This window comes from Rattus norvegicus, chromosome 15, assembly GCF_021556685.1.
Source record: "Rattus norvegicus strain SHRSP/BbbUtx chromosome 15, alternate assembly SHRSP_T2T, whole genome shotgun sequence".
Classification (NCBI taxonomy): Eukaryota; Metazoa; Chordata; class Mammalia; order Rodentia; family Muridae; genus Rattus; species Rattus norvegicus.
Genome location: NC_141548.1, coordinates 67,189,904 through 67,214,415, shown reverse-complemented (window position 1 = coordinate 67,214,415; position 24,512 = coordinate 67,189,904). Strand labels below are relative to the sequence as shown.

Below are 24,512 nucleotides of genomic sequence, written 5' to 3'. Positions count from 1 at the left end.
GGACCTCAGCTATTGTAAATCCATTTCTAAATTTTAAATTGACATTAAAGAAGCATTTTTTTGCATCCTGTAACATCACATTGTTATCTAAAAACCCGCTAACAATGTCATTAGTACTTAAAATCTTTGGAGCTTAAAATGTCTTTACCTTTAATCAGTTCATAAAAATAAATTTCACTGTTTCGTTTATATTATACATGATTTTTAAAGTTCATCGCTTTAGAGATTAAATGTTTGCATCATAGAAGGATTTTTAAGAAAGCTAAATGGATTTAGACTTAGACCTTGATACCAGATATTTTGACTGAGTATTATTTTCTATACATTGCCTAGTACTATTGAATCAAATACTCACTTTATTTAAAGTTGACATTAAATCATTATTTCATGCATGGCTCTGAACCTTTTGAATATGTCCCTTCTCATATCCAATGCACCCCTTAGACACATACAATTATGCTCTGTTATGAAGTTGAATATTTCATAATAAAGCTTATGTTTTACATGAAATAAAATTTAAATGAGAAATATTGGAGTCTAAGTAGATCTAAGCTATCAGACTGACTTATTTAAAGTGTTTCTTGAATTTCTATATTCGTGTTAAACTACTTTACAATTTCTAGAGAAAATTAAAAATATTATGTAACTCAGTGAATATTCCTGATATTTAGTACAATTGGAGTGAAATTGGACATACTGGGACTAATTTAACTCTAAATTTGAAAAAAAGCTACTTTGAAAATGAAGTGCTTAGTTTTTCAATAGGACCTAAACTTTAAAGCACACCACTTTTGTATTATTTTCTTTTTCATTACTGGAACTTGGTAGTTGACAGAAACAACTAAAAGAGGGAAATGTTAATATTTCTTGATGGTTTATGAAATAAATCAGCCCATCACGGTAGGAAATGCTTATGGTAGAAGTATGAGGCAGATGACCACATTATGCGGAAGGTCAGGAAGCAGACAACTTGTACACAGGAAGTGAAGCCAGGGGGAGAAAAAGACATCAAACAATATGGAAAAGATATTTTATTGGCATCTTCTGAATTTAAAATAACCTCCCAAACAAGGCAAAGTTTGTCACATTATAGCAGTCCAGTTGCTGTTATTCTCTTCATTTAAAAAAATGTTCTTAATTAAAAGGGTGGGAGGCTCACATATTTTCTATCTTTTCTTTGAAGAAAATCATCATTGATAAAATGATAGTTCTCAAATAAGGTCCTTGATTGAACTAAATCTGTTTTTAAATAAAATTTTGATCAATAAGCTTTCATTATAATGCCATGCATTTCCTCTAAATTGTTTTCTTTCTTCTTTAATTAGAGTAGTCTAATCAAAAAAGGATTGGCACTCGTCTTTGAAGAGGTGATAAAAAAAACATTGAATTTCTGTGACATGTAAATGTTCTGGATGCATATTGGAACAATTAATGCTGAAAATTAATGGTGCCTCTCTTATATCTGGATCAGGACTTCTTTCATCTAAAAATGTCATGCTAATCATTAGGGAATTCTTTAGATATTTATAATACTGGAGAAAACATTAGGATGAAAAAATGCTGCTTAGGGATATAATTGAATTTCTCAACATTATACAGCATAATACAGGTAAAATATTGTGCTGGGTAACTAAAATATATACTCCAATATGAACAGGAAAATTCACACACACACACAAATACTTATGTCCATACACACACACATGTACACACACACACATGTACACACACACATGTACACACACACAAATACTTATGTCCATACACACACACACACACACTCTTATGTCCATACACACACACTTATGTACACACACACACACTTATGTCCATACACACACACACACAAATACTTATGTCCATACACACACACACACTTATGTCCATACACACATACACACACACACACAAATACTTATGTCTATACACACACACACTTATGTACACACACAAACTCTTATGTCCATACACACACACACATATGCACACACACACTCTTATGTACACACACACACACACTATTGGATCAACTTTCAAACAGCCATTATTACATTGCCTTTGGATTACTGCTTCGGATATTTTCATCTCTACGTATAGCCCAAAAAACGAATGATTCTATCTTATAATTTGTTAAAATATAAATGAAATTTCAAGGCTTCAGTGCTTGAGCTAAAAGATCAAACATGCCCATCCTGAAATACGTTCCTGAATTGGTTGTATACACTGATGTATATTAATATATTAAGAATATTTGTCAGACTTTATTTCAATTACAACTATAGAGCATTATTTTTGCACATTTTAACATATAATAAAATTTACTAAAAAAGGTCCCGGAAATATAAATTTATTTATAAAAGTTTCTTTTCATAGATATAAATTCTTCAAGAAAACTTAATACTCAATATTTAGGTAGTTTTAGTTTTCTTAAATACTACATAATTTGAGATGGCAGCTTGATAATACCTTAATGTTCATACCTTTTCTGTACCTGCATAAAGTTTCAAGGTAAGTTTCTAAGAGGAATATAATGCTTAAAGTTATGACAAATCTATGGTCTTCTATATGGGATGCAAAATAACCTAGAAGGGGAAGTTTATTTTATTGTATGGATTGATGTCACATAAATCAAGGAAAGGGATGGGAAAAATTTATTCCACAGCATATCATCTTTTAGTAAATAGATGCATAGAATGTAAAACAGATCTTGGATAAATTTATGTTCAAATAATCTACTATGGTTTTAGTTTTATGTTTTGACAGTAAATTTATGGGAAATATGACTGAATTAATATTTTGCATCTATCTCTTTACCCATCTTTTTCTTGAAAGATTCCAGTTGATATTTTATCCACCTCCATATGTTCTCTTACATAGGAGTCAAAGCTATGTCTTTGCTCCCTAGCTACCCCAACCCACCAGGTGATAGAACGATGGACGTGAGAACTGATCTTCTGGAAATCTGGAAAAGGCAAACTGAGTGCTACTCTCATAAAGAATGTGTCCCCCATGTCACATGAAGAAAGTGGTTTCAAGAATATTATAGCTAATGTGATAACTGAGGCTATTACTATAGCCTGTAACACTTACATTTGTAGTGAGCAAAAAAAATAATAATTTTTAGTTATGTGTCTTTGGGACCTAGACATAGACTCCTAATCACAGCATGCTCAACAGGATAAATACTCTAATAACTAAAATTTATCACCTGGGTTTATAAAGTCATCTTGCATTACAATGTTGGATTTGTTAGATACCGAAAATTGTAATAAAGCACAGAGGTAAAATATTTCAGTATATATAGACATCTAGCCAAGAATATAAGATTTTTATTTCAATCTAAACGTTGATTTTCAAACATGTATTGTGCATCAAATGACAAAAATTCAGCAGAAAGTTAAAGAACATATAAAGCCAGATAGAAGACTCAATGCATAAAGATCAATTCCTATGCAAAGCTAAGAGCTTGCAATCACATCTCAAACCCACATTGGAAGGAAAGTTGTCCTTGCCTTTCTCTGCTTGAGACATGCACATGTTCAACTGTATTCGTATATTGAGAGATTATACACACATATATGCACAAACATCCACACTACACCCACACTTAGTGAAATTAAAAATAAGAGAAATATATAAATACGTTACAAATCTGTAATATTATATTACATGTAATTTATAATTTATACTATATATTCAAAATATACTATATATTAAAAATATATTATATTTATATAGCTTTGTATATTTATAAATATAGTATATGTATAAAATATCGTACAGTGAATTTTAAATATACTCTATATTTGAAATATAGTAGATTACAATTATAATATTTGTTTGTTTATATTTACAGATAAATTATGTATTTGCAAATTCATATTCGTAAATATAAAATTATTCACTTTATATAGTTATGTTTTATATACTATATGTTATATATTTAATATATATAGAAATACATTATGTGATATATATGAATGTTTATGTTATATATTATAACTATATAATTATGTATTATATATTTAGTATATGAAATACAAATATAAAAGTATAAAATACTAAACACATTAAATATTTACTATGTAATGTATAAAATGGAATACAAATATAATTATAAGTATATAATATTTTTACATTTATTATGATATACAATATGAGATATATCACTAATACATGATATATGATTGACATGATACATGATGTGTGATGTATAATATGATGTATGATAGCTATATGTGATGTGTGATATGTGCAATATGAAGTATGAGATATGAGATTTGAGATAGATAATATGTAATAAATGATATATGATATAAATATATAATGTATGACATGTATATAACATATAGTACACAGTGTACAACATAATGTACGACACATAACATATATTGTATAATGTACTGCATATAACATATAGCATAATATATAATAAAGATTGGGTGGACACACTCTACATAATGAATTTTACAGTAAATGAAGAGATTCTCAAGAATACTGTTAAATGTTCTTGCATATCACTCACTTCACAATGAGAAACATTCTTTTTTTGTTTTAGTGATGCCAGATCTTATTTAAATAATTGAAATTCAGTTTAACAACTGAAGTAGAGAAAGTTAAACTTTCTATAATAGCTGTGGAAAGAACAGCAGCACTGCCTTTGGGAGCATGTCTCACATCAGTGTGCCTCGGGTATTCTTTTAAGCAAACAATAATACATCTTACAAAACAATGGTACATCTTGCTGTCTCACCTCTGTCAGTTCTTTACAATTCTGGGCTATAATACATTGTATTTCCTTTGTCCTCTCTCATTAATGCTGCATTCATTCATGGATGTTTAAGTTCCTCCAATCTATGACTGCTGCTTTTAAGATGACCTTTCTTTGATCTCTTCCCCCCAATGTAAATACAATTTATCATTTCAGGTTTCAGTATACTTATTATGCTATTTATATATCTTATAAATATGTATTATACTTTAGCTAGCTATTTTTGGAATATTGAACTGATTGATACATTTCACAAGCCATAGCAAGACTTTGAAGAAAATATCTATCTTCTTACAATTATGTACAAAGTTGATGTTAAAAAGGGATTGCAAACCCCTTGAGCTCCTACAGTCCTTTCTCTAACTCCTCCATTGGGATCTGATGGTTAGCCGCAAGCATCCTCATCTGTATCAGTAAGGCTCTGGCAGAGCCTCTCAGGAGACAACCATATGAGGCTCTTGTCAGAAAGCACTTCTTGGCATCAGCAAAAACAAACAAACAAACAAACAAAAAAACTGGACCTCACTTTATATTTAGGCATGATGTAACTATTAATGGGGAACAGGTCATGGATTTGAGGGAGAGCCTGGAACACTATGTGGGAAAGTTTAGAGGGAGAAAAGGGAATGGACGAATGCAATTATTTTTTAATCTCAAAAATAAAATTTACAAAACGTGGTGGCTTGATATAGAAGACATGACAGGGAAATTATATAGAACTAATATTTTGAAAAAGAAATTTTAAAAGCAAAACAAAGATGCCAATTCGTTGCATAGTGCCAACTCTCCAGAAAATAATGAAAACCTAAAAATCTTTGAAAAATAGTAGTATATCCCACAAGCCTGGAAGTTATGAAGGATGTTTGTGCTGGCTAGTTTTATGTCAACATGACACAGCTCTAGTCTTCCGATAGGAGAGAACCTTAGCTGAGAAAATGCTTTCAAAAGATTGGATGTGAACAGGCAAGTCTTTAGAGCATTCTGTTAATTAGTGATTGACAAGGAGTAACCCAGCCTACTGTGGCTGTGGACACACCAGGACTGTAGTCCTGGCTTCTATAAGAAAGCAGGCTTAGCCAGACATTACGGGCACTCCAGGAGGCAGCACTCCTCCATAGCCTCTATGTCTGCTTCTGCCTCCAGGTGCCTGCCTGCATAGTTTGTTTCTGCCCGTCTTCCTGCTGATGGCAAACTGTAATATGAAAGTATAAACAATATAAAACCTTTCCTTTCCAACTTGCTTTTGTTCATAATGTTTCACCACGGCAATAATAACCCTAAGACAACGTTGAACAAAGAATATGAAAGTTCTTTAATATAGGGGGAATCCCTTCAATAATGCTGTTTTGCATCAAGGTAACTCTGGTCAAATATTTTAATCTTTAAAATTCATCTGTGATATTGAATGGATGGAAAGTGTTCTAGTCACTAACACTCTTGGAGACCAAATCACGCTACACATGGAGGCTGAACGCGGTATTTAAGCTTGTTGTCCATATACTAGAAATTCAATTTTATTCTATCCATCTGTTTTTTTTTTTAATTTCTGAGCCACAGTTTAGAAGTAAACTGAATGCAATTGTGTTTGTTTTCTCAGTGGCCGGCATAATATATGTGATAAAATCACAATGCTTGGCAGAGAGAGGGAATAAAAAACAAAGTCCTATTGCCTTCATTTGAACTTTCCCTTCCATTCAACCAAAGACACTAGGTGAGCTATGAATTCACAATGCATCTCTGCCTGCTAATGCCTGAAGTGCAATTCTGCTTTTGAAGAATTGAATGCTTCCCCAGTCACCTCCCAAGTGCCTAGTTATACTGCTTCCACTTTTCTGAAATGAGGAAGTTCTTTTATGTAATGCATCTGTAGGTCATTAAAACGAAAGTCGGTAATTTCTGAGCATGGTGCTGGTAATAAGAGTTACTTTGTTTTATGGATAAGTTTTTATTTAATTGCCCAGTTATTTTAGATGAATTCTCCAGAAATTGACTGTAAATGTTGTTCTTTGTTAGCCGAGCTAATGTGACATTTAAGGAAGACGTATACAGACATGCACAGAGATGTGGCATCTCTAAATAGAGAATATCGGAAGTATTACAGTTGAAAAGAACTCAGCAATGCTGGGGATTAATAAAGATGCTTGGTTTGCATTCTGGTCTATTGAAAATGCCTACTTTGGAGCAGACAGTGCCAGGGCTCTTTTCTGAACTTCTCGTGACCTCTCTGAGATTTGCTTATTAGTATGAGAATGACTAATGCTTATGGTTTTCTGATTTAACATTTGGAAAGTTGCTTGGCTCCCATTTTCACACACTTAAAGATCACAACAAACACAACAGGCAATGGTCATTTCCATTACCTGGTAACAAAAACAATAAAAGAGTTGAAATATCATTTCATAAGTGTTCAGCTTGTAAAATTTATTCCATGAAAGTATTTCCAGGATTGGCACAATTGTAGATAAAGCCAGAAAATGGATTTTAAGTTTGGGCTTCTCGTGCTTCTCTGACATAGCTATTCATAAGTATTGGAAATCCAGCTAACCAACTCAGGCTACTGAAGTCATTGATGTGGAGGCAAACCAAAAGGCACCACTTTATTAGTTTGATAAAATTCCAAACTACATTCTAAATACTTGTTCTTATACTCAGGATTAAGTGCAGTTCTTATCCTTCATCGAGGAATCTTCAATTTCCATAGACAGAGGCCTCTAGAGAAAACTAAAACAAAGCAAACTTCAGTCATGCAGACCAGTCCCATCTGATATATTTACATAGCAACTCCTATATGTAAAGCTTAGCATATATAGTGAAGGGGTGGCCAGAATTGGAAGAGTCAGAGTCTACTGTGAGATTATATCTCCTTGGAATGTCAGAAGCTACACATAAAGTCTCACCAACATTCCTCCCTACACATGAGCTGACTAAGGACAACAACTGACATGCCAGGAACAGATTATAAGACTTCAAGTCTAACTGAGGAACTGTAGGCAACTAAAGAACACTGAGATCATGAGGAATAGTTTTCCCCAGAGCAGATCAATTATCCAATACCAAATGATCAACCCTGAAAACATATGTGCTAACATTATACAGACTGAACAGTTGTGTGTGTGTGTGTGTGTGTGTGTGTGTGTGTGTGTGTGTGTGTGATGTAAAATAAAAGCCATGAATTTAAAACAGTATAGAGGGGGAGGTAGATGGTGGGTATATAGAAAGGATTTCAGGGAGAAAACACAAGAGAAAACTGTTGTATTTTATATTTAAATCCTGAAAATAAAAATAATATTACTCTTTGCCTGATACATATCAATTATCTGTAGCTCCTGAGTACGATATGGAATTTCTGTGGGTTAGACATGCATCATTTATTTTTTACATATGTCTCACCATCATGATCTTACATGTACAGTTGCCCTGTTCTGTACAGGGAACAGTGTTTCACGGCAGTCTTTACTTCCCTGCTTCTCACAAGTTTCCACATCCTCTTCTTCAGTGATCCTAAATCTTGGAAGGAGGGTATCCGATTGACATCCCAGTTATATCTGAGCACTCCTTAGCCACTTATGTTCTCCACCTCAACTATCCAGGTATTGGAAAAAATAAGTGTCTCTGGTGTATGCATACACACACTGATGGAAGTCTATTGAGGCTTGAGAAATTCACTAATCTCTGGTGATTGTGATGGATCACTAACAGTCAGTTTATTCCTATGTCACTTTTGTAGCATAATAGCAGTAGGTTCATCCCTAGACTTTATTACATATATGTTCCTGCTTGCTAATGTTGGCAGGTATGAGTTTCTTCTCATGGAAGAGATTTTAAATATAATAAGAAAGATGTTCTCTTAGCAAAACTCTCTCAGCAATCTGTTAGATGGACATCAGGTATCCTTTCTTTCACACTTTCACTCTGATTGATGATTCCACTCAAATGTATGTAATGTGACAAGTTTTGAGTTTGTTATAGCTGTTGGCAAGGATACAGACAGAAAAACAAACCTAACTCTTAAGCAACCATGTAAGTTACTTTTCAGACATCTCTAAAGAATGAAAGATACTTGATGTTTGAAATAAAAAAAACTATATAATCAGTATCCACAACTTTTATTTGATAGTCTGTATTGGTATATGATGTATAAGTAGATTTCGTGACATTTCTATGAGCATGCTAAAATTCTGTGCAGAAAGTGATGGGGTGAGCTATGAATGTCAGCTCTAGAGTTCATGTCGCCGCTTAGGACGTTAATCAAAAAGAATAACTCTTTTGATGGCAAAAAATCAATAATTAGAGGAGCTGCCTTTCAGAACTTGAATGTCATGTGTTTGAAGGTAATATTTACTCTGTGTACATAGCCCCAGGAGTGGACATAAAAGAGTTTATATGCATCTGTCTCCAGGAAAACAATATAGATTGAGGAAAATGCTGGATCTTTGGATTGTACTATGTTCTACAGTAGATGTTAAATATTGTTTTAGCTGTTAATCTTTAAAATATTTCTGGAGCAGTTACTTTGCTTATTTTGATTAATAGGTTCTGTTAAGAAAAAAAGATGTTTTGTGACTCCTTCATCCATCATGATGGGGTTTGTGCCTAATACTGGTAGTCTGTGCTAGAATGGACGCTTTCAGCCTTGAATGCATACAAGAATTTCCAGTTCAACTATCAAAAGACAAACATGTAGAACCCACGCCTATAAGTTCTTGTTCAGTTGTCCTAGGGTTTGGATAGTGCAGATGTATGTATTAACTATCCCTTATCACATAATCTTCATTAGAGGCCAGAACTGAAAATTGCTACCACTACTTTATTTTTGAGAACCACATGCAGAAAATAATGGCTTCTTCCTAAATGCTTAATTCCACCATCACCTCTACTCTTAGACATTCACTGACTATTTTAGTACTTCAAGGCTTTAGATTATTATGCCTAGGAAAGATTCTACCATTTTGACTTCTAATTGCTACCTTCTTCCAAATAGCAACTGTATGCATAGAACTTGAACTTTCAGAGAAGAATGTGGGACTTAGTATTATGAAAGTCACATGAACACTTCTGAGACATTATTCTAGAGGCTTCTGCTTCTGGGCTAGAGAAGCACATAAGCACCCACAGGTGCTATGTTGTCATCCAACGGTTACTAGCACTCGCACTGATGAAGAGAGAGGGGACCATCCTCGCTCTGAGATAATCACCAACCACAGTTTTTCCTGCCAATTCAGTTTTGTAAGTTTTGCCCTGATACTGTTCTAGGAATGAATCATCCCTCATTTTCTAATATCTACCAATATGAACCTAAACCTCTAACCCCCGAATTGACTTTGAATCTGAATATAAAACTCTGCCCAAAATTGTTGAATCATTCTTATCAACCCTGATCAAACCTTATGGGAGGAAATATTCTTTCCTTCTGTTTTGAAGGTGAATTAAATGAGGCACAGATGATCCAGGAATTATTTGCTGTTATTTAATAGTCAGCAACAATGCCAAAAACTAGACTGTATGTTTCCTGGATCCTGATGGAATGCCATCCACCAGATGATTGCTGACTCTCTAGTAATAGAAACACTGAATTCAGACATCTGTTAAATATTGTACATGACAAATGTTCATACAAGCAGTCTCTGGCTAATAGGAACATTTTTATCACTAAAGTGGTTCAGCGTGCCACGTGAAAGAAATAAGGTTTATATATGTATACATGTTTATGTTATAACATTATAATATATTCAATTACTTTCTCATTTTGCTGAAGGTTATTAATAGCATACATTGCTTGTAAAATATAGAGAGTGGTCTGATGGTCTATCTTGAACTGAAAAATGTTATATTGAAGATTTATTAAGGCAGCTCTTGTACAGAAGTGAGACATAAACATGAACATTTACTATTAAGAAAGGCAATCTTAGAGTTAGCAGTTCACAGCTGATGCAAAAACACTTTTCTTCATGAGATGAACATCACAGAATTCACATCCACTGCTGTTGCACTCTGATCCCACTATGAGCCTCTAAGGTAAATTTTTCTGACACAGATATGCAATGTGCATTTTATTCTCTCACTCAGAGAACAGCGGTGGCAATAATCAACTATAGTTTATGATGGGATCATGTGAGGTGTGCTGAGTCTGTCTACTTTCTTTCAACAATGGTCACCTCCACCAAGCCTCTTTAAGCAAGAGATGTGTGTGTGTGTGTGTGTGTGTCTGTGTGTGTGTGAGAGAGAGAGAGAGAGAGAGAGAGAGAAAGACAGAGAGAGAGAGAGAGGGAGAGAGAAAGAGAGGGAGAGAGAGAGGGAGAGAGGGAGAGAGAGAGAGAGAGAGAGAGAGAGAGAGAGAGAGAGAGAGAGAGAGAGAGAGATAGTGTGCAGAACTGTCACTTGCTTTTGTATCAAACATGTGGAATTAGGAAATAACTTCTTTGAAAACATAACCCAGAGAGAAGGCTAAAGAAGGGCCATTGCTTTTATATAATGTCCTTTCCAAATTCGTTTCCAGAATGTCTGAACAGTAATTACAACATCCTTTTAAAAGTTAAAACAAATTTATATGAGAAACTGCCTGTGTTTCTTCCAAATGTGTATAATTGTTAAATTATCTGGTGGAAGAGCATAGAAAGTAGCAACAGTTAATCAATATTGTCATTTCTTGAGAAAGAAAGAGCCCTTGGTGGAAGATGTTTCTTTTTTATAGCCTTTTGGGAAGCATTATCTTACCTTTTGGGAACAGTTGGTCTCCAATCCTCTAGGCCTTTATTTTTTTCCCAGAGCTAGAATTTTGATTTCACTTTACCACATGAAAGAAAATCAGAAATGTGCTCAAGATTATTCAACTCTCTAATGTTCTCTGGAGGGAAGTAATATCTTAATTTCAAAATTGTCCCATAAAGCTGTGGACACCTGGAGCTATCCCAACCTGTTTGTCATTACTGGGAAATGAAGAAAAAAAACAGAGATTAGATATATAGAGAAGTTACATTTTGACTAATATACATCTCCTAGCACATTTGGTTTTTATTATAAAACTAGAGTCACTGTGCTAGCTTAAATTGGTATGGCCCCCATAAGCTAATACATTTGAAGATTTGTCACCTTCCTAGTTGATGGAATTGTTTGGGAAGGATTAGGGGTTCTGGCCTTGTTGGAGTAGGTGTGGCCTTATTTGTAGAGGTGTGGTCTTGGTAGAAGGTATGTCACTGGGGTATGCTTTGAGGGTTCAAAAATCCATGCCTACTGACTGTAGATTAGGATGTTCAGTGATGACCTGCTGCTCCAGTGCTAGTCCTGTCTATTCCCCATCACAGTGATAAATGACTAACTTTCTGAAACTCTAAGCAGGCTCACAATTGAATGATTTCTTTTATAAGAGTTTTTATGGCTATGCTATGGCTTCACAGTAATAGAAAACTAAAAAAGCATGCTCCTTTCAAGTTTTTTAATTTGAAATATAAGATATGATATTGTATGAGTATGTGTAAGATTGATATTATTAATATATTTGGGGAAAATTACAGACAATGAAATGTATATTGAGTATACATTATAATTTCATTTCTTTCTAATAGGAAACTCTAAAAGATAGTTTCCTTTTGATGTCAGAACACTTATTCATATCTATAAGATTAGAAAAAATCCTAAGCTAATGACAATAAAAAAGAACCAAAAATAAAAAATAAAAAGAATAGTTTATTCGTGACAGATACCACTAAATCTTCAACACTGTATACATGGGAGATGTATATTCTGCTCATTTTTAATTGCTTCCAATACTGGGAACTGATCAGGGTCTCATGCATGCAAACTGAATGCTTTTTAATTGAACTATACCCTCAGTTCTTTGAATAGTCACTAGTGGTAAAGGTTCAACATTGCAGTTCTCTTTATGTATGTTTTCTGTGAAAACATTTGGAATTTCTTTTAACTAGAGTTGATAAATATCTGTGATAAAATTAGAAAAATAAGGAGGTGGGTAGAACTTTTAGCCTAATCATTGCCTCAATAAATATGAATTACCTGTAGTTTAATAAGGTAGTCAGCCAAACACTAGAGATCCCAATTAGGTAAAGACAATGGATATTTTTCAGGAAACAATAAGTTTCTAACTGAGATCTTTGTCTTAAAGTTGATGGTGTGATATTGAGGCCAAAGTTTTGGTTGGTTTGAAAAAACAATCAAAAAACAATGTCGATACACAGTTCCTGAGGGTTGAATTATTCTTTTTTGAGAGGGGAGCTTACTCTGCTTGTTTGGTTTCTTTTACTATAAATTTGAAACCATGAGTCATTGTGGATAACTAGAAGACGCTACATAAAGTTAAAGGACAGGAAAACAGAAGACTTTATTCAATATTTTATGGATAGAAAAGGTGATATTAACATGGTTTTTATTAAGACTACATTGTGTGGATGTAAATGAGCATATATTTATACTTTATTTCCATAATGGTCATAAATTATGAAAAAGCTTTAAGGAAGTATGAAAAAATTGTGTGTGCTGCAGAATCAATGCCAACCAAATGCTTTTATTTTTAAATAAAAATCTAATTTTAAAGTTAATGGAAAATTTTTAATATACAGGAAAATATTTTTTCTAAAGATATTTTAAATTTTATCTTATTTAAACTGTGAAAACCCTAGAGCAAACTGTCATGAGTTTTAAAAATGTCTTACAGGAGTTACAGCATTGTGCATCAACCCTACAAATTGACTATAAGCTTGATTAAGATACACTAACTCATAAATTCATATTGTAGAAGGTTATGAATTCATTTAACTTCTTGACACATATTTGATTAGAGATCAACATATTCCAATTTTTGAATATGGAGATAATGTCCAGAAACACTTTGAATGATTTAAGTTTTATTAGTGATTTAATAATTTCTAAATTTTCTTCTTTATATACATATATTTTATATGTGAATCTATAAACTAGAAATTTCAGATTTAAACAAAGATTATTCTCCTTACATTTTCTTGCATTTAGATCTATATCAAACATGTGAGAGTTTCTCTAAAAATAAAAATGGAATGATTTCACAAAATTTGTCTAATCAGAAGCTATTACATTTTTGATTAACATGATTAACAACATTTAACAGTATTGTCCTATAAATTACTTTTATTTACATAAATATCAATAGTACTTTTCTAGCCTTTATTTGTTCCTATGATTTAAAAACTTCAGTAGACATAATCAATTTTTCTTTTGCAATGTGTTTCTTCAATACTTAAGTTACTTTTCTTTCATTCTGAGAAACTGAGTTATGTAGTAATCATCATGCATTAGGCTTTGAAGTCAATGTCTGTGCCTGACCTCTTCAGTCATGGGTCTTCAACTGTCACTGAGTCTATGTTGTCACCCAAAGTCTCTCCTGACCTTTCTCACAGTGACAACCTCAGCAGCTCTTCAAGACTTCTATATGCTAGTACAACCTGGGTGACTCTTATAGCACCAAATTTGGCTGTCAGCACACAGTTCAATCTCAGCCACATCTGGAACATATCTACTGTGTATGACCCTGAGAAAGCATTTCTAAGAGAAGTTTACTTCAGTGGTGCCGGTCTTTTCTTAATCACCAATAATCAGTTACCTTCAGCTAACCAACATCGATTGTTGTAGAGATTCAAAGGTCTTATTCCAATATTGCCAGTCTCCAATTAGTTACAGCTGACCCTTCATGCCCAACTGCCCAGAACAACAGAATCTCAATTCAAAATAGCAAACAACCCCAATAAAGTCTTTAAGCGTCCCTCTGAAACTGACGAGGCGGATATCCATCACCTGCACTACTGTTAACATTCTCATTTCCCATGCTCCTACAGAACAGGTCACTGAGCTCTCAACACTTAATAGCTTTTCTAGCCTTAAGTTCCAAAGTCCTTTTGTAATCCTTCCAAAAGCATGGTCAGATCGGATAGAGCAATATGTCATTCCTGGCATCAATTTCTCTTAGTGAGGGTTTCTTTTGATGAAACAAAATATCATGAATAAGAAAAAGTCGGAGAGGAAAAGGTTTATTTGCCTTACACTTCCATATTGCTGTTCATCATCAAAGCACTCTAGACAGGAACTCAAAGAGAGCAGGAATCTGAGACAGAGGCTGATGCAGAGGTCATGGAGGGGTGCTGCTTTTAGTTTGCTTCCCTGGTTTGTTTGGCCTGCTTTTTTATAGAACCTAGTACCCCAGAACAGGGATGGAACCACCCATAATGACCTAGGGCATCTCCCATCAATCACTAATTGAAAAATGCCTTATACCTTGATCAATCTTCTCAATTGAGATTCTCACCATTATTATAACTCTTTTTTTTCTTTTTTTCTTTATTAACTTGAGTATTTTTTATTTACATTTCGATTGTTATTCCCTTTCCCGGTCTCGGGGCCAACATCCCCCTAACCCCTCCCCCTCCCCTTCTATATGGGTGTTCCCCTCCCCCTCCTCCCCCTATTACTCCCCTCCCCCCAACAATCACATTCACTGGGGGTTCAGTCTTAGCAGGACCAAGGGCTTCCCCTTCCACTGGTGCTCTTACTAGGATATACATTGCTACCTATGAGGTCAGAGTCCAGGGTCAGTCCATGTATAGTCTTTATGTAGTGGCTTAGTCCCTGGAAGCTCTGGTTGCTTGGCATTGTTGTACATATGGGGTCTCGGGCCCCTTCAAGCTCTTCCAGTCCTTTTTCTGATTCCTTCAACGGGGTCCATTATTATAACTCTTGTTTGCTTGTCAAGTGGACATAGGCATAGCCAGCACAATAGTAAAAGCATCAGAAAAACAATATTTAGTGTATTGTTATTCATTGTTTCCTCTATGACTTAAAATTAAAAATCTAAGAATGATTGACTGTGAGGCAAGCATGAGTTTTTCACATTTTTACATTTTATTTTTCTACACCACATTTAATCATTTGTTACAATAAACTTTAATATCATTTTGGGGAAATACAGAATAAAGATAAAGAACATAGTTTGACTTATGGCACTGAATCTTTGCTTCTATATTCTCAGTGAATATAAGAAAATCCCCAAATTATCTAACCTCAACTTTCTTATATTGACTGACAATATAAACTGTGGTTAAATATATAGATACATAATTTTATGGAATGAAAGCATAAGAATCAAAGTAGCATTCTTGTGAATGCTACATTAATTTCACCACTTGGTTCCATTCCCAGCCTTCTAATATACAAGCTATGGCAATAAGTAAATAACATTATTTTTGTCCAAGATGTCTAAAAGTTAATGCTTTTTCTGTAAAAAATAAATGTGTATTTTAGCATGCATTACTATATAGGATAAGTTATAGATAATTCCAAGTATATTACACCATGGTTATATAGAAGAGAATATTATTTTTAGATAACTTTTTTAATGGGATATTTTATGTTTTTGCATTGCAAATGTTATCTCCTTACCTGGTTTCCCCTCCAGGATTCCATTCCCCTCCCCCTGTTTCTATGAGGGTGTTCACCACCTATCTAATCCCACCTCACTACCCTGGCATTACCCTAAACTGGGTCATTGAGCCTTCACAGGACCAAGGGTTTCTACAATTGACAATACCAACCTCTGCTACATATGCAACTGGATCCATGGGTGCCTCCATGTGTAGTCTTTGGTTGGTGATTTAGTCCTTGGGAAATCTGGGGTGTCTGGTTGGTTCATATTGTTGTTGTTCTTATGGGGTTGCAAACCCCTTCAGCTCCTCAGTCCTTTCTCTAACTCCTCCGTGGTGGTTCCCATACTTAGTCCAATGGTTGGTTGTAAGCCTCTGACTCTGTATTTGTCAGGCTCTGGCAGAATCTCTCAGGAGACAGCTATAACAGGCTCCTGACAGCAAGCACTTCTTGGCATCAGCAATAGTGTCTGGCTTTGGTGTCTGTATATGGGATGGATCCCTGGCTAGGGTAGTCTCTGGATGGCCTTTCCTTCATCCTCTGCTCCACACTTTGTACTTGTATTCTCTTTAGACAGAAACCATTCTGGGTTAAAAACTTGGAGATGAGTGAGTGGCCCCAACCCCCAAGTGGGGACCTTGCCTAACTTCTGGACATGGTATCTACGGGTTCTCCCTCCCCTTTGTTGGGTATTTCAGTTAATCTCATCCCTGTTGGGTCCTGGAAACCTCTTGCTTTTCTGGCATCTGGGACTTGCTGATGGATATCCCTAGTTCTCCGTCCCTCATTTCCGCACACGTCTGTTCAAATTTCTGACCCTCTGCATATCATTCCTGTCTCCTCCCATACCTGATACTAACCCCTCTTCCTTTCTCTCTTCCTCCCAAGTCCCTCCCAACCTTTACCTCTCCTGAGTATTTTGTTCCCCCTTCTAAGAAAGACTGAAGCATCCACATTTTGAACTTTTTTTCCCGAGCTTCATATACTCTATGAATTGTATTAATCGTTGGAGGGATTGCAAGCTGGTACAACCAGTCTGGAAATCAGTCTGATGGTTCCTTAGAAAATTAGAAAATTGGATACAGTACTACCTGAGAACTCAGCTATACCACTCCTGGGTATACATCCAAAAGATGTTCCAGCATGTAACAAGGACACATGTTCCACTATGTTCATAGCAGCCTTATTTATATTAGGCAGAACCTGGGAAGAACCCAAGTGTCCCTCAACAGAGGAATGGATACAGAATATGTGGAACATTTACACAGGGGTGTACTGCTCAGCTATTAAAAACAATGACTTCATTAATTTCTGAGGCAAATGGATGGAACTAGAAAATGTCATCCTGAGTGAGGTAACGCAATCACAAAAGAAGACACATAGTATGCACTCACTGATAAGTGAATAGAAGAAACTATCTGAGTCTAGGTATTTACTTTAGACTTTGACTTGTTCAAGGAGAAGACATGCTAAACATTCAGTTTCTTAGAAGGTCAATTCGTTGAGTATGATGGAGAATGAGAAGAAAAGACTTAACTTATTTGTAATAATTTGTTATAAAAAGCTACAGTTCAAATTACAACAAAACATGAGGTCTAGTTGTGACTCTATTCACATTCTTTCTCTTTATTTTGTCATTTTTATTTTCTGTATTTCATGTTTTTAATTATTTAGTCTTTAGGAACTTAAGTGTGCTTTTTCTACCATATATTGTTATAAAAAGCTATGTATTATTAGTAACAGATTCAGAAGTTTTTTCCACCTATATTTATATTTTAATGTCTGAACTAGAAAATATGCTTTTCCTTCTTTTGGAGCAAGAACTGTGTTTGGCAATCAGTGAACAATAAATCATCATAATAAATGAGATGCCTTGGTTCTTGCAGGGGTGCTCCATTCTGGCATGGATTTTGTTAGTGAGGATGTATATCTTGTTGCGTGTGTTGCTGCAGCTAATTTAAGAAGACCACATGTGTCGTCTACAAGAAAAACTGTGATTTAAATAATGGTGTAAATTCTGGAGATGATGTCATAAGCGGCTTTCTCCTCCCTTTCCTTTCTATTTCTCTAAGTAGAACCTCATCATTTTTCATCACCGTTTGTTACTTCTTTATAAAAAGAGGGTTTTTTTGTTTTGTTTTGTTTTATTTTATTTTTTTAATGTAGCTGGGTTGTTCCTTTGGTTTGTGTCTTTTCCTCAATCTTGTTATAAGTAGATGTTGGTGTTTTTCATGGTGTCATTTTATATACCAATAATTATTTTTAAATTACTTCTCATTTTAGTCTTCTAATCTTTTTTTCTGCAGTAAAATAGCTGCTGTATTTTACAGAATAAAAAGTAAAGGCATACATAATACAACCCCATTGCACATTATTTTTCTTCTTACAGCATCAAAAAGTAATAATGAACAAAATTCAAATAACCCTACTAAATTACCTTGCCACTTAAAAATTAAAAATAAGAATTGTCTTGAGATCCCATTATTTCAGAATTTTTTTTTACATCTTTGGGTGTTAACGTTAACAGTTAACTTCAACAATCTTTCAGCAAAATATAGAGAGAACTAAGTAAATCAGCAACAAAATTAGCCTATATGAGTAATTTTATGACCAGCACAATATCCTAAATATAATAGGAATTTAATAATCTAAGTGTGAAATATGTGCATCTCAGTATGCAAATATGCATGTGATTCACAAGATGATTTGATCAAGGAGTTTTCTATATTGTGTTTCTGATAGATAGAAACACAAAGCAATACTGGTGAATTTGTATTAACCCAAGTGCTACAAATGCTATTACTATTGGAGATACAGTTTTCTAAGATCAAAAGCATCTGCTAAAAAAACACTATACTAAATATACAGGGTGCTTTGGTGTTTGTATTGTTTGACATTCCTGGATTTTCAATATATGTGCATATATATATTACACATATACATATTATATAGGTGTGTGTATATATACACAAATATGTATATATAATAGATGATATATGTGTATGCATATATACAATATACATGTATTCTAGTAAAATTATAGTTTTATGAAATTATAGACAAGATTTTTTTTCATGTTGTTTTAAATCTAAATGAAAATGTGATAAATTTACAGTCAAGTCCAAGGAAACCATAATTAACCTCAGATCTATGAAAGAAGGGAAATGAAAGCTGCGGATAAGGTGCCACTTTAATTGCTATTCAAAATATTTACTAGTTGTATTGCTACTAATTATATACAGCATCTTCTTTGTGCCAGTCAAGTTTCACAATACTTACATGCATATTACATTCTAATTTCACCATTCTCTTACAAACTTTACAACATTTGAGAAAAACAAGCATCAAAAAGTGTATCTAGAAACAAAGTATTTTATTAAAAATTCTTCCAGCTTACCAACCACTGAAATTTATACATTTTATATTAAGAAGCACTTCTTTCATGAGTGAGATTAATAGGTTATAGATGTACATTGTTGAATTAATTAGGATTGTTTTGTGTAATTAGATTTTATGCATGATAAATTCTCTGGGTGATATTAAAATATTGGATATATAAGAAACTTTTCCTTGGGTGGAGTATTATTTCCTTCAATGTATCAGTTATGTCCATCTCTCATGCCAAGAATAAAAGCTGACAGAAGTTACAACATACTCTGAAACCTATTGAGTATACATGCTGGAAATGAAAGACGTAAAATTGACCTTTGCAAGAGTACAGGGCAAGAGAGAAATAGAGAGGGAAATAGCACAATTAATCTGATCCAGGGAAAGGAAATAAACCAGGGAGTGTTCTACTTAGAGATGGGGAGTGAGATAAATACAGTAAAAGAAGGTGGAAGTTAAAATATCAATAAAGATGCCTGAAAATGCCATAACAAATCATATGATTAACTACCTGAAGAAGACTGCAATATGTGTGTGTGTGTGTGTGTGTGTACAGTGACTTTTTCCTCGTATGACCTGACACTACACACACTAAGAGCCAAGCACCAGTAAACCAGGAGTACAAATCTATTTTCAGTTGTTGGGGTTACCAGAAAGATTTCCAAAACATACATATTTTTTTTCCTTCATTTTTCCCAGACTTGGACGTTAAGGCCCTATTCTTGAAGATATCACACACTTCAGACAAAAGGTCAAGATGCCTATGTAAATGACCTGAATGCATCCTCCCTGAAGACAAACTTGCATAGTACATGAAGGTGCCATGAAAGTTTCCACAGGAGGCAAGCAAGCAATAACCTTATATATCAATGATACCTATAAACCTATGAACAAAGACGAGCATGCCACGATAATGTTATGGGTACAGATAGGGCATGCATCATTGGTGATAAGCAACATTTCTCTAATTGGACTTAAGAATAGTTCAATAATAATGAAGTCATGCCTGGTAGTTGTTACCTAGTCAACTAATCCGTGCTAGTGAAGCCACAGACATTGGAGAAGAACCTAAAACATGTGAAATCCCTAACTATATTCTAAATATTTGTCTTTATATCCACATACAATTTTAGTCTCCATTCCTCATCCAGATCCTCTTTTTGCAACAGATAGAGAGTATTACAGAAAACCACAACCAATCAAAATGAAGAATAATGTATCTTTGTATCATTGGTGCATCTACAAAATAATTCCAGCACCTAAAGTGTGTTTCTTAGTGATTTCAGAAGCTACAGTCAAACATTCTCACTAGTGAGATTGTCTAAATGTGAGCTGAACAAGGACAACAATAAAAGACACACTAAAGTGGTTAAGGGAAGCCCATGAGGCCTCAACCCTACATAAAGACATGCAGGCGGCTGAGGAGTGCTTAGAGTGGAAGAAACTGCCTTTATCAAGAGAAGAGCATATCAATAGGCTATCAAAACCAAATGATCAACCCAGAAAAAAATAACATTATACAAAATGAGCAGGTTGTTTTTATGAAGATGGACATACATACACAAATGCAGATGTATGTAACATAAATTAATAAAAAGAAAAGAAGGCCACAAATTTGAAAGAGGGGTGAGTGTTATATTGTGAGGGTTTGGAGGGAGGAAAGGGAATTGAGAAATAGAGTAATTACAATATAATCTCAAAATTTTAGAAATGCCAAAAAAGTAATCATATAGAATAAATTGTGCTAAGGAACAATTATGTAAAATAATCCTGATTAATTTAACATTAATTTATATTTTTAATGGAGATCTGAAGTGCTATTATAAAACTGAAACCTTGGAATTTTTTTCCCAATGTTTCTTTATTAATTGAATTACCAAAACCTACCTATGTGATGAACACATATTACATAAGTGAAGAGAGAAGTTAGGTAATAATATTATAATCTCTGGTGAAAATCATTTTAAGACATTTTTGAAGCCTTTCCTACTGACTGTCAAAATTTCTTTCCTTATCAAGAAAGGATACTGCTGAAATTTCAATAATTTTCCTGAATATATATATATATATTTCCTTAATATTCATTGTTAAATCACCTATAGAGCACACAAATACTTTCATGTCACTTCTACAAGGAACATCATTGTTGTTGAGAGTTACACATATGTATAATATATTCTAATCATATCCACTCCCTAACTTATTAAATCCCTTACCCATTCCAGATGGCCCTCTTATTTTTCCCAACTACTATAATGAAGACATGAAATTATAATAATTATAATAACCCCATGTCTTCATTATAACCCCATTTTTTTAAACTAGAGTTGCTTTTATAATTAAAAAGTTTTATTTAGCCTGCCAGGAAGGGACCCTTCCAGTCTCCATCTGCAACTAGAGTTGGGGATGTCCCACATTCCTCAGTCACAAAACCTACCTGCAGATAGCTGCCCTGCCAGGAACACTGTCCCTCCTAAGGCACCAGCCCATAAGTGGTACTCCACTTTCTCTCCATTGACTACAAAGAGAGACTCCCTGGAGTGCAGAGGGCTAAGGAGCCACAGGGATGCCAGTGGGGTTGTTCCAGAGCTCTCTGCCTGCAGAGAACTAGTCTGCCAGGAGCAATCTCACTCCAAAGATCCCAGGCTCACAGGCCCACAGTCAGGGCAAGCTCCAGTCAGAGACAGCAGGACCAATTAACATCAGAGATAACCAGATGGCAAGAGGCAAACACAAGAACCTAAGCAACAGAAACCAACACTACTTGGCATCACTAGAACCCAGGTCTCTCACCACAGCAAATACTGGATATCCAAACACACCAGAAAAACCAACATTTGGATTTAAAATCACATCTCATGTGGATAGTAGAGGACTCTAAGAAGGACATAAACAACTCCTTTATAGAAATACAAGACAACAAAGGTAAACAAGTAGAAGCCGTTAAAGAAGAAACATAGAAATCCATTAAAGAATTGCAGGAAAACACAAGCAAAAAGGTGAAGGAATTGAGCAAAACTATCCAGGGTCTAAAAATGGAAATAGAAACAATAAAGAAATAATGAATTGAGACAACCCTGGAGACAGAAAATCCTAGGAAAGAGATCAGGAGTCACAGATGAAAGTATCACCAAGAGAATACAAGAGATTGAAGAGAGAATCTCAGGGGCAGAAGATATCATAGAAAACATTGTCACAATAGTCAAAGAAAATGCAAAAACCAAAAGGCTCCTAACTCAAAACATTCAGGAAATCCAGGACACAATGAGAAGACAAAACCAAAGAATGATAGGTATAGAAGAGTATAGAGATTCACAAGTAAAATGGTCAGTAAATATTGTCAACAAAATTATAGAAGAAAATTTCTGTAACCCAAAGAAAGAGAAGCCCATGAACATATAAGAAGCCTACAGAACTCCAAACAGATTGGACCAGAAAAGAAATTCCTATGGGGCTGGGGATTTATCTCAGTGGTAGAGCGCTTGCCTAGCAAGCGCAAGGCCCTGGGTTTGGTCCCCAGCTCCGAAAAAAAGAAAAAAAAAAAAAAGAAATTCCTCTTTGGTCAAAACACCAAATACACAAAACAAAGAAAGAATATTAAAAGCAGTAAGAGGAGAAAGTCAAGTAACATATAAAGGCAGACCTATCTGAATTACACGAGACTTCTCAGCAGACTGTGAAAGCTAGAAGATCCTGGACAGATGTCATACTGACCCTAAGAGAACACAAATGCCAGCCCAGGTTACAGTATCCAGCAAAACTCTCAATTAACATAGATGGAGAAACCGAGATATTCCATGACAAAACCAAATTTACACAATATCTTTCTACAAATCCAGCCCTACAAAGGATATAGATAGAAAACTGCAACACAAGGAGGGAAACTATACCCTAGAAAAAGCAAGAAAGCAATCTTTTTGCAACAAACCCAAAAGAAGAGCCATGAAAACATAATTCTACCTCTAACAACAAATAACAGGAAACGGCAGTCACTATTTCCTAATATCTCTCAACATCAACAGACTCAATTCACCAATAAAAAGACATACTAACAGATTAGATATATGAACTGACCCACCTAGAATTTTTGCTGCATATAGGAAACATATATCAGTGACAAAGACAAACACTACCTAAGAGTAAAAGTCTGGGAAATTTTTTCCAAGCAAATGATCTGAAGAAAAAAGCTGGAGTAGTCAATCTAATAGCAAATAAAATTGACGTTCAACCAAAAGTTATCAAAAAAGACAAGGAAGAATACTTCATACTCATCAAAGGAAAAAAATCTACCAAGATGACCTCTCAATTCTGAACATCTATGTTCCAAATGCAAGGGCACCCACATTTATAAAAGAAGTATTACTAAAGCTCAAACCATATATTGTACCACATACAATTATACTAGGAGACTTCAACACACACTCTCATCAATGGACAGATCATGGAAACAGAAAAAAAAAGAGAGACATAGTGAAATTAACAGAAGTCATAAACTAAATGGATTTGTAGACATCTACAGAACATTTCATCCTAAAACAAAAGAATATACCTTTTTCTTAGCACCTCATGGTACCTTCTCCAAAATTGACCATATAATTGGTCACAAAACAGACCTCAATACATATAAGAAGCTCAAAGTAGTCCCATGCATTCTACCAGATCACCATGGACTAAGGCTGGTTTTCAATAACAACAAAAACAACAGAAAACCCACATACACATGGAAGCTGAACAAAGCTCTACTCAATGACAACTTGGTCAAGGAAGACATAAAGAAAGAAATTAAAGACTTTTTACAATTTAATGAAAACAAAGGCACAACATACCCAAACTTATAGGGTACAATGAAAGAAGTGCTAAGAGGAAATCTCATAGCTTTGAATGCCTCCAAAAAGAAATTGGAGAAAATATACACTAACAGCTTGACACATGCTCCACTAGGTTTATAGCAGCC

General features: G+C 34.5%; 1 long non-coding RNA gene across 6 annotated transcripts in view; it reads right to left on the bottom strand.

Annotated features, from left to right (window-relative positions):
* The window catches only part of LOC148001080 (uncharacterized), a 63,445-nt gene that overhangs the window by 23,229 nt on the left and 15,704 nt on the right, over positions 1 to 24,512 (bottom strand). For 2 of the 6 annotated variants that reach the window (XR_015638365.1, XR_015638367.1), the window contains 2 exons: positions 11,486 to 11,555; positions 7,338 to 7,492 (listed from right to left, as the gene is read on the bottom strand). The exons of 2 other annotated variants lie outside the window; for them this stretch is intronic. This is a non-coding gene — a long non-coding RNA (uncharacterized LOC148001080). Of the gene's footprint in view, positions 1 to 7,337; positions 7,493 to 11,485; positions 11,698 to 15,321; positions 15,495 to 24,512 lie in introns of those variants that run through there. 2 more of the 6 variants (XR_015638363.1, XR_015638364.1) reach the window with 2 other exon arrangements.